We start from the raw sequence: 12,846 nt of genomic DNA on the forward strand, positions 1-12,846 counted from the left end.
GAATTTTAAAGGCCGCGAGAGAAAAGACTCGAATTACATTCAGGGGGAAACCAATAAGAATATCAGCAGATTTTTCAATCCAGACCCTAAAAGCTAGAAGGGCCTGGAACAACATATACCAAGCCCTGAAAGAAAACGGATGCCAACCAAGAATCTTATACCCAGCAAAACTTACCTTCAAATTTGACAATGAAATAAGATCCTTCCATGATAAACAAAAGCTAAAGGAATTTACAAAAAGAAAGCCAGCATTACAGAACATTCTCAGCAAAATATTCCATGAGGAAGAGATGAAAAACAACGATGCAAATCAGCAACAGGAGGCGCTAGCCTAAAGGAATAGCCAAATAAAGGAGAAACCAAATCATGTCAAAAACAAATATGAGTCAATTGACTGGGAATACAAATCATATCACAATAATAACCCTGAATGTTAATGGCCTGAATTCATCAATCAAAAGACACAGACTGGCAGATTGGATTAAAAAGAAAAATCCAACAATATGCTGCCTGCAAGAGACTCACCTCATAGAAAGAGACACCCATAGACTAAAGGTGAAAGGATGGGGAAAAACATACCATGCACACGGACACAGCAAAAAAGCTGGAATATCCATCCTCATCTCAGATAATGTGGACTTCAAACCAAAAACTAGTCAGAAGGGATAAAGAAGGACATTACATGCTGCTTAAGGGAAGCATAAATCAGCAAGACATAACAATCATAAATATCTATGCCCCGAACATTGGCTCATCCACGTACGTCAAACAAATCCTTCTCAATTACAGAATTCAAATAGACCACAACACAATAATACTAGGCGATTTTAACACACCTCTCTCACCACTGGATAGATCGTCCAAATAAAATTGAATAAAGAAACTATAGATCTCAACAACACAATCAGCAATTTAGACTTAACGGACATATATAGAATATACCATCCAACAAAGAACGAATACACTTTCTTCTCAGCAGCACATGGATCCTTCTCTAAAATAGACCATATTTTATGCCACAAAGCTACTGTTAGCAAATACAAGAAGATAGAGATACTACCTTGTACTCTATCAGATCATAATGGATTGAAATTAGAAATAAATGACAGAATAAAAAACAGAAACTTCTCCAATACCTGGAGACTAAATAATACACTATTATATGATGAATGGATAACAGAAGACATCAGGAGGGAAATAAAAAAATTCTTAGAAGTAAACGAGAACAAAGACACATCATATCAAAATCTCTGGGACACTATGAAAGCAGTACTTAGAGGAAGATTTATTTCATGGGGTGCATTCAAAAAAAGAAGTAGAAATCAACAAATAAACGACTTAACACTACAGCTCAAAGCACTAGAAAAAGAAGAGCAGACCAATACCAAAAGTAGTAGAAGACAGGAAATAGTTAAAATCAGAGCTGAAATCAACGAAATCGAAACAAAAGAAACAATTGGAAAAATTAACAAAATAAATAGTTGGTTCTTTGAAAAAATAAATAAAATTGATAAACCCTTAGCCACACTAACAAAGAGAAAGAGGGAGAAAACTCAAATTACTAAAATTCGGAATGAACAAGGAAACATCACAACAGACACGAGTGAAATACAAAACATAATTAGAAGCTATTTCAAAAATCTATACTCCAACAAAACAGAAAACCTCGAAGACATCAACAAATTTCTAGAGACATATGAACTACCTAAACTGAACGAGGAGGACATACACAACTTAAATAAACCAATTTCAAGCAATGAAATAGAAGAGGTCATCAAAAGCCTACCAACAAAGAAAAGTCCAGGACCAGATGGGTTCTCAGCCGAGTTCTACAAAACCTTTAAAGAAGAGCTCATTCCAATACTTCTCAAAACTATTCCATGAAATAGAAGAGGAGGGAACCCTACCAAACTCGTTCTATGAAGCCAATATCACCCTGATACCTAAACCAGACAGAGACACATCGAGGAAAGAAAGTTTCAGACCAATATCCTTAATGAATATCGATGCAAAAATTCTCAACAAAATTTTAGCAAATCGCATACAAATATATATTAAAAAGATAGTGCACCATGATCAAGTGGGTTTTATCCCAGGGATGCAAGGTTGGTTCAACATTCGGAAATCAATAAATGTCATTCACCATATCAACAGACTTAAAGTTAAGAATCACATGATTATTTCAATAGATGCAGAAAAAGCATTTGATAAAATACAGCATCCCTTCATGCTCAAAACACTAGAAAAAATTGGGGTAGTGGGAACATTCCTAAACATTATAAAGGCAATCTACGCTAAGCCCATGGCTAATATCATTCTAAATGGTGAAAAACTGAAAGCGTTCCCCCTAAAAACTGGAACAAGGCAGGGATGCCCTCTTTCACCGCTTCTATTCAACATCGTCCTTGAGACTCTAGCCAGAGCAATCAGACAAACCAAAGAAATTAAAGGGATACGAATAGGAAAAGAAGAACTCAAACTATCCCTGTTCGCTGATGACATGATTATATATTTAGAGGAACCTGAAATTCCACCAGAAAACTTTTAGAACTCATAAGTGAATTCAGTAAAGTAGCAGGTTACAAGATCAATGCTCATAAATCCAATGCATTTTTATACATAAGTGATGAATCTTCAGAAAGAGAAATTAGGAAAACTACCCCATTCACAATAGCATCGAAAAAAATAAAATACTTGGGAATCAATCTCACAAAAGAGGTGAAAGACCTCTACAATGAGAACTACAGAACACTAAAGAAAGAAATTTAAGAAAACCGTAGAAGATGGAAAGATCTCCCATGTTCCTGGATAGGCAGAATTAATATCGTCAAAATGGCTATACTACCTAAAGTGCTATACAGATTCAATGCAATTCCAATTAAAATCCCAATGATGTACCTTGCAGAAATAGAGCAAGCAATTATGAAATTCATCTGGAAGAATAAAAAACCTAGAATAGCTAAAGCAATCCTCAGTAGCAAGAGCGAAGCAGGGGGTATTGCAATACCAGATCTTCAACTCTACTACAAAGCAATAGTAACAAAAATGGCATGGTATTGGTACCAAAATAGACAGGTAGATCAATGGTACAGAATAGAGGACATGGACACAAACCCAAATAAATACAATTTTCTCATACTAGACAAAGGTTCCAACAATATGCAATGGAGAAAAGATAGCCTCTTCAACAAATGGTGCTGGGAAAACTGGGAAAACCATATGCAATAGAATGAAATTAAACCCCTATCTCTCACCCTACACAAAACTCAACTCAAAATGGATCAAGGACCTTGGAATCAGACCAGAGACCCTACATCTTATAGAAGAAAAAGTAGGTCCAAATCTTCAACTTGTTGGCTCAGGATCAGATTTCCTTAACAGGACACCCATAGCACAAGAAATAAAAGCAAGAATCAACAACTGGGATAGATTCAAACTTAAAAGCTTTCTCTCAGCAAAGGAAACTATCAGAAATGTGAAGAGAGAGCCTACAGAGTGGGAGAATATCTTTGCCAACCATACCTCAGATAGAGCGCTAATTTCCAGAATCTATAAAGAACTCAAAAAACTCTACATGAAGAATACAAATAATCCAATCAACAAATGGGCTAAGGAAATGAACAGACACTTCACAGAAGAAGATGTACAAGTAATCAACAGATATATGAAAAAAATGTTCAACATCCCTAGTAATAAGTAAATGCAAATCAAAACTACCCTAAGATTCATCTCACCCAATTAGAATGGCGATTATCAAGAATACAAGCAACAATAGGTGTTGGCGAGGATGTGGTGAAAAAGGAACACTCATACATTGCTGGTGGGGTTGCAAATTAGTGCAGCCACTCTGGAAAGCAGTGTGGAGATTCCTCAGAAAGCTTGGAATGGAAACACCATTTGACCCAGCTATCCCACTCCTTGGCCTATACCCAAAGGACTTAAAATCAGCATACTACAGAGATACAGCCACATCAATGTTCATTGCTGCTCAATTCACCATAGCCAGATTGTGGAACCAACCTAGATGCCCTTCAGTTGATGAATGGATAAAGAAACTGTGGCATATTTATACAATGGAATATTACTCCGCAATGAAGAATGATAAAATTATGGCATTTGTAGGCAAATGGTCGAAATTGGAGAATATCATGCTAAGTGAGATAAGCCAATCTCAAAAAACTAAAGGACGAATGATCTCGCTGATAAGCGGATGAGGACATATAATGGGGGGTGGGAGGGGCTAGCATTATGTTTAGGGTTAGGTTTAGAGTTAGGCTAAGGACAGCGGCAAGAATGAAGGAAAGAAGGACTGTGTAGAGGGAAAAGAGGGGTGGGAGGGGTGGGGGGAGGGGAAAAATAAAATAAACATCATTACCCTATGTAAATGTAAAAAAATAAAAAAAAAATGAAAAAAGAAAAAAAAATAAATATGTACTTGAAATATGGAGTCAAAATATGAAGCACAGATCAGGTGCAGTGGTAACACACCTGTAATCCCAGTAATTTGGGTGGCTGAGGCAGGAGGATTGTAAATTCAGACCAGTCTTAGCAATTTAGCAAGTCCCTAAGGAACTTAATGAGACTCTGTCTCAAAATAAAAAATAAAATGGGGATGTAGCTCAGCATAAAGCAACTTTGGGTTCAAACCCTGGTACAAAAAACAACAAAACAAAACAAAACAAAACTTGAAGGCTAGAATGTATTTCAGGTTCAAGAATGGAGGTGATGAATAGTATGCATTGGCTGGGTTCACTGGGTTACTGGGGTGCTTTGAAAACCCAGAAATGTGAGAATAAAAATATGAGCTTGTCGAAATCAAGAAGTGAAAGTACAACTCAAAGAATGAGGAAAAATATTTCCAAATCATCTATCTGATAAGGGACTTGTATTCAGAATATGTAAAGAATTCTCATAACTTAGTAGCAAAAGACAACCACATTTTTTAAATGAGCCAAGAATTTATATAGACATTTCTCCAAAGAGAATACCAATGGCCAATAAGCACATAAAAAGATGCTCAAGATCATTAGGGAAATTCAAATCAAATCCACAGTGAAATACCTCCTAGAATGGATATAATAAAAAAGACAAGTGGGACATGGTGGCACATGCCTGTAATCCCAGCTACTTAGAAGGCTGAAGCTGGAGGATCTCAAGTTTGAGGTCAGCCTGGGCAACTTAGCAGGCCCTGTCTAAAAATAAAAAATAAACTGGAATTGTGGCTCAGCGGTACGGTGCTTGCCTGGCATGTGTAAGGCTCTGGGTTCGACCTTAGCACTGCATATAAATAAATAAATAAAATAGTAGATTCACTGACAACTAAAAAATATATATATTTTAAAAAGGGGGGTGGGGTGGGGACATAGATCAGTGGTAGAATGCCCCTGGGTTAAATCCTCTGTACTGGGAATGGAGGGGGGGAACGCGCGGAGACCCAGATAATAATTAAGTGTTGGCAAAGATGTGGAGAAATTGGAAGCTTTATACATTGCAGGTGAGAGGGTGATATGGAGCAGCTACTGGGAAAATAGTCTAGAAGTTGCTCACACAGTTACAAATCGAGTTATCATATGATCCACAAATGCCCCTCCTAGGTATGTATCCAAGAGGAGTAAAAACATGTCCTCACAAAATATTCTACTCCAATGTTCTCAGCAGTATTACTCATCATAGCAAAAAAGTAGAAAGAATCCAAATGTCCATTATCTGATAAGTGGGGTAAACAAAATATGATACACCCAAGTAATGGAATGTTATTTGTCAATAAAAAGGAATGAAGTACTGACTCATGCTACAACATGGATGAATTTTGAAAACATTATGCTAAGTGAAATAAACCAAACATAAAATATGACATATTGTGTGACTCCATTTACAAATAGTCAGAACAGGCAAATTTGTAGAGAAAACAGATCGATCAATGACTACTACTAATTATAGGACAAGAAGTGGCTGCTAATGGGGATGAGTTTCTTTTGGGGGTGGTAAAAATATTTTACAATTATTACAGTGATGTCTAACAACTGCAAAAATAGGAGAAAACCCCCTAAATTGTACATTTTATATTTGTGAATTATTTCTCCATAAAGTAGTTTAAAAATTACTAGATTTACTCTCTTTAAGTTCTTATAAAATTTCTAATAAAGTTGATTTTCACTATCCCTTTATTTTTACTTCTCTATTTACTTATTCATTTAGTGATTTAGAATATTTGTTAAAAATAAGATCCATTAGTGGCAGATGGTAAATGTCAATGGCTATTTTTCTTGTTTTACTGTTGGTTAACCAATCTTTTTGAAAGGACATTCAGATTGTTAGAAATTTTTTACTATTATAAATAAAATTGCTTTCAACAATTTTATTTATGAATCTTTGTAGAGTTATCAGATAATTTCCTTAAGGAAAAAAGCCCCAGAAATGAAATTCTGGTGAAAAAGTATTCCTCCAGAGGGACTGTACCAATTTATACTTTCAACAATGTTTAAGAAGAAAACATTACTTTTAACTTGAAATATGCATGTTTATGGCTTAGTATAAAATAAAAAACAAACCACCACTGTTGAAAAGAAAAAGAAACAATAAAAAATTCTTTCAATTAGGCTGACCCTTTAATTCTGGTTTTAACTGTCAAGAAATAGGATATTTTATTACACTTCTTAATTGTAGGTTTTGCAATTTACAGCATTACTGACTCTCAGATGAATGCTCTACTTATGTTCTAATTAAAAAAAAAAAAAAAAGGCTGAGTGTGGTGGCACATGCCCATAATCTAGGAGGCTGAAAGAAGAATCACAAAATCAAGGCCAGTCTCAGCAACTCAGTAAGGCCCTAAGAAACTTAGTGAGACCCTGTCTCAAAATAAAAAACAAAAAGGGTTAGGGATGTGGTTCAGTGGCTAAGCACCCCTGGGTTCAATCCCTGGAACAACAACAACAAAATATACATGTATGTGTGTGTATGTATGTTTGTAGTTAAATCTACTGAGAGGTAATGGAAGCAAAAACTGCCCCTGACTAACCCCAGTAATAGAAAGTATACCTAGTGACCAAATCTTGGTTTCCAAATGGAACCAGGGTTCTTGGAGAAATGGCTGATTCTAGTGCCAGGGTAGATAAAATAAACCTGGAAAAACTGCCCAAACTTGGAAATAATAAAGATGTTCTTTAATAGGTAAATAGATAAACTGTGTTACATATAGACAACAGAATACTATTTGGGGCTAAAAGGAAAGGAATCATCAAGCCATTAAAAGATAGGAAGGAACATTAAATGAATATTACTAAGAAAAAGATGACCTGAAAAGGCCAGATAATGAATGATTGCAACTACATAACAGTACAGAAAAGGCAAAGCTACTGAGACACTGAAAAGATCAATGGTCTTAGGGACTAGGAGGAAGGGACGACTAAATAGAACAGAGTATTTCAGGGCAGTTAAACTATTATACACATTACTTTAAGGTAGATACATGCCATTACAGATTTGTTAAAATGCACAGAATTTACAACACCAACAGTGAACTCTAATGTGAACTAAAGACTTAGAGTGATAATATGTGTCAGTGTAGACTCAACAACTTTTGAGAGAAAAGAAAAGAGAGAAGCAAGTGAGGGTTGGAGGGAAGGGGCAGAAAGGAAAGAAAACAGTCTTAAAGGTGGTAAGCAAACCTAAAAAACAATAACAAAAAAACTGGGGCATCCTGTGGTATCAGAGAATAAGGAAGTACTCATGGGACAGAGGAATGTCAAAGGGACACAAGAATCAATTTGCATGAGTTTTCAATAACTGAAAATGAAAATGGTTTAAGCAACGAAGTAAATAACACAGTACTGAATAACCCTAACTATAAAATAAATATACATGTGTCCATTCTGATACAAACAAACAACTAAATAAACAAAAGTGAAGAGATAACCAGTCTTCCATACAGAATTTCCAATATTCCCCCTCTACAAAGGGGTGGTTAATTCTCCCACCCACCAAATTTTCATCTCCATTTAGAGTAGACAAGACCTAGTGACTTATTTCCATAGAATAAGGAAGGGAAAGGGGAAATAGTACATTTTCAGTGAAGAAACATAACAAACACTACTTTATCTAAATAAGGTTAATATCACCACCATATATATATATCAGATATTCCTTGAGAGGATGAGGAGAGTGTTTTTTGGCATTCTTTCCAAAAACCAATATAACTTCAGTTTAATCATGAGAAAAATGGAGAAACCCAAATTAGGATACATTCAACATGTCATAAAGAAGAAAGATTGAGAAACTGTCACAGATTGGAAGAGACTTGGGAAACATGACAGTTAAGTTTAATATGGTTCCCTGAACTGAATCCTGGAAAAAGAAAGAAGATATTAATAGAAGGACTGGTGAAATCTAAATAAAGTATGGCATTTAGTTACTAGTAATGTACTCAGTTTTGACAGATGCACCATGGTAATAGGGGAAAGAGGGCATGGGGTATTACATAATTTGCACTATCTCTGCAACTTTTCTATGTATCTAAAATTATTCTGAAATAGAATGCTTATTTTAAAAACTTTTAAAAAATTAACTTCAAAATGGAGCCATAAACCTACTAAACTAACATAGATGACCTTTTGGAAAATGCTAACCTTCTAAATTTAACTACCATTTATGCCATTTAAAAAGTCTTTTTAAATAAAATTAAACAAAAAACAAAGCTAAGGGGAAAAGGACCACCAATCTCTTATTGCAGATTAAATCATGCATTAATCAAAAACATGAAATGCTTTATAGTAATAGTCCCAGAACTATGTATATTAAACTAGGAACATATGAGCTGACATTATCAGAAAAACCTCATAACACATTATAAAAATAAGATCTAATAATTCACCAGTTTTTTAAAAATATATTTTTAGTTGTCGATGGACACAATACCTTTATTTATTCATTTTTTTTAATGTGGTGCTGAGGATTGAACTCTGTGCCCCACATATGCCAGGCAAGTGCTCCACCACTGGGCCACAACCCCAGCCCCAATTCACCAGTTTAATACTCTGTTAAGTTTCACTGTACCCTCTTTTGTAGTTTAGGGAAAGAGGCACATTTAATATGTTAGTAGTATCACAATACAGAAACACGGGTTTGATCAATTTACACCTTCCCCTATCATGATACTTCTGAGTACCAACAGGGTACATTATCAATAAAGAAATTAATACTGAAAGGTGGTTAAGAGAAGTTATCCAAACACTGGATATAAAGTAAAAAGATGGAAAGTTTTTAAAAAGTAATGTTCTTTAAATTAAAAAGCTTTTGGGCTGGGGCTGTAGCTCAGTGGCAGAGCACTTGCCTCGAACGTGCAAGGCACTGGGTTTGATCCTCAGCATCACATAAAAATAAATAAAAACATTGTGTCCATCTACAACTAAATAATATTAAAAAAACCGTTTTTTTCCACAACAACAAAGAAAGCAATTAGGAATGTGAAGAGACAACCTACAGAAAGGGAGAAAATCTTTGCTAGCTATTCTTCTTACAGAGGATTACTATCCAGAACATATAAGGAACTCACAAAACTTATGCCAAAAAATTAAATAACCCAATTAAAACATGGGTAAGTGAATTAAACAGATATTTCTGCAAAGATACATATGGCCAAGAAATATATGAAAAAATGTTCAATATCATTAGCAATTAGGGAAATGCAAATCAAAACTACACTGAGATTGCATCTCACTCCAATCAGAATGGCAGTAATCAAGAATACAAGCAACAATAAATGTTGGTGAGAATGTGGGGGAAAAGGTACACTCATACATCGTTGGTGGGACTGCAAAGTGGTGCAACCATTATGGAAAGCAGTATGGAGATTCCTCAGAAAACTTGGAATGGAGCCACCATTTGACCCAGCTATCCCACTCCTCAGTTTATAACCAAAGGACTTAAAATTAACATACTACAGTGACATAGCCATATCAATGTTTATAGTAGCTCAATTCACCATAGCTAAAATATAGAACCAACCTAGATGCCCTTCAACAGATGAATGGATATATATATATATATATACATACATTATGGCATTTGTTGGTAAATGGATGGAGTTAGAGAATATCATGCTACGTGAAATAAGCCAAACTCCAAAACCCAGAGGCTGAATGTTTTCTCTGATATACAGATGCCAATTCACAATAAGGGGGGTGGACAGGGAAGAACGGAGTTACTTTATATTAGGTAGAGGGAAGGGAAGGGGTATGCGGGTCAGAATGACAGTAGAGTGAAACAGACTTTATTACCTCATGGACATATATGACTACATGACTGATGTGATTCTACAATATGTAATCAGAAAAATGAGAGATTACACTCCATTTATGTATGATCTATCAAAGTGTATAAATGCATTCTATTGTCATGTGCAACAAATTAGAACAAATAGAAAAATTAATTAAAAAAAGATTAGGCATGGAACCACCATATGATCCAGTTACACCTCTCTTCGATATTTACTCTGAAGAATTTAAGTCATCATACTACAGTGATACATGCATACCTATGTTTATAGCAGCACAGTTTATAACAGCCAAACTATGAAACTAGCTTAGTTGTCCATTGACAAATGAATGAATAAATAAAATGTGATATATATATATACACAATGGAGTTTTATTCAGTCATAAAGAAAAATGAAATTATGTTATTTGTAAAAAAATGGATAGAGTTAGAGATCACTACGTTAAGTAAAATAAGTTAAACTCAGAAGGTTAAAAGTTATAATTTTATCTCATGTAGAAGATCTCATGAAAATGACAGGGAGATTAGAAGAGGAAAGGGGTAGGAGGTGTGGAGGGAGGGGAAAGTACTGGGAGTGATACTGGCCAAATTATATTGTTATATTGTGTATTGTGTACATATACAAATACATAAAAACAAATCCCATTGGTATATATAACTAATACACCAATTAAAAAATGTGGGGGATGGTTCAGGAGGTGGAGGATTGAGAGTTCAAAGCCAGTCTTAGCAAAAGTGAGGTGCTAAGCAACTCAGTGAGGCCCTATCTCTAAATAATATACAAAATTGGACTGGGGATATACTCAGTGGTTGAGTGCCCCTGAGTTCAATTCCCAATACCAAAATGAGACAGAAAAAAAAAAGTGGGGTGGGGTGGGGTGGGATGGGGAAAGCCATGTCCTTTCAATGCAATGTGGGGATTCACACCCATTCAAAGGTTATTTAATTACTCAGGGAAATGTACTTGTTCCATTATTCTACTTACTATTAAGGAAAGATCTCAGATTAAGTGAAGTTACTTAATAACTTCTAAGTTTTTGTCCTATAACATTGAAAACCATTTCTTTCAGGGAGAAGAGACGATCTCCAAGGCTAGGATCTACTGGTTTGTAGGACATCAACCAGTATGTAACTAATGTAGAAATCTTACCACCAGTTGTTAAATTGCCTATGAATATGTAGCTCCTTAGATGCTGAAACAACCTACTCCATTGTTCCCTAAACAATTAACAAATTAAAGTCTTTGAGCTGGGCATGGTGGCACACAGTTGTAATCCCAGTGGCTCAGGAAGCTGATGCAGGAGGGTCATGAGTTCAAAGTCAGCCTCAGCAATGGTGAGGCACTAAGCAACTCAATGAGACCCTGTCTCTAAATAAAAATACAAAACAGGGCTGGGGATGTGGCTCAGGGTCGAGTGTCCTTAAGTTCAATCCCTGATACCAATTAAAAAAAAAAAAAAAGTCTCTGATACAAGTTCACTTATATTTGTATGAGTGATGGTTTTAATTTTTAAACATTATACCTTGACAAGCATAAGAAACTTTCTATGACATGACCAACATCATCTTACCTACAGTCAGCCAGCCCTGAAAATCCTAGTCTTGCAGAGCTATTATGATGATAACTTTTCTACATAGTAGTCCGTTAAAACTACTTGGAATTCTCAAATTCTGTCTCAAAAATAAATAAAAAGCAGTTTAAGTATATGTTATTTTCCAAGATCATCTTTGTCTATCTTTGACGTTCCATCCTGCCCATAATGTATTACAGATATAAACATGCAGTCTATTTTATTACATTTCCCTTGAGTTTTTCCATTTGTGCATTTTTAAACAATGGGGACACGTAAAGATTCTCTTCTTTTCACTCAAGCTCTTTTCTGAAGAGACTTTTAAGTCTCAATCCCTATATGAGAAAACACAGATGCATGCAGGAAATGCAGTACTTGTTGGTCAACATTAAGAAACTACCTGCAGTTGGTAGCTAAATGCCTGCAATTCCAGCTACTCAAGAGACTGAGGCAGGAGGATCCAGAGTTCAAAGGCAGCCTCAGCAACTTAGTGAGGCTCTAAGCAACTTGGTGAGATCCTGTCTCAAAATAAAAAATAAAAAGGTCTGGGGATGTAGTTCAGTGGTAAAGTGCCCCTGGGTTCAATCCCTAGTACCAAGAAAAACAAAATAACCTCTCTCCAAAAAAGGAAAAGAAATAAAATACCTGCAGAATCACAGAACATAAGATTTAGACAGGAGTTTAAAGAAAAGGAAGTTAAGCCCAAAGGAATACGATGATTTTCCAGAGGTCTAACAATGACTAAAATTCATATGATCTTAATTTAAAGACTTGTTAAAGGATCTTACAATGAATCTACGAGTAAATTTTCTTTATTTAAACCACTTGTTGAAAAAAATGTTTCCTTCTATCTGTTCCAGGTACCTTCTTTTTCAAAGTGAAACAGGCTAATACCTGGTTCAGGTGTGAACTATGAACTATCTTTATTTCCATGCATATTATTAATTTTACTTAAATTCTGATTATATGGATTAGTAAAAAAAACACAACTTTACACTTTCAG

General features: G+C 35.3%; 1 protein-coding gene across 3 annotated transcripts in view; it reads right to left on the reverse strand.

Annotated features, from left to right (window-relative positions):
- Nars2 (asparaginyl-tRNA synthetase 2, mitochondrial) overlaps positions 1-12,846 on the reverse strand; it is a 145,649-nt gene that overhangs the window by 76,120 nt on the left and 56,683 nt on the right. The window lies entirely within an intron of this gene.

This window comes from Sciurus carolinensis, chromosome 11 (assembly GCF_902686445.1).
Source record: "Sciurus carolinensis chromosome 11, mSciCar1.2, whole genome shotgun sequence".
Classification (NCBI taxonomy): Eukaryota; Metazoa; Chordata; class Mammalia; order Rodentia; family Sciuridae; genus Sciurus; species Sciurus carolinensis.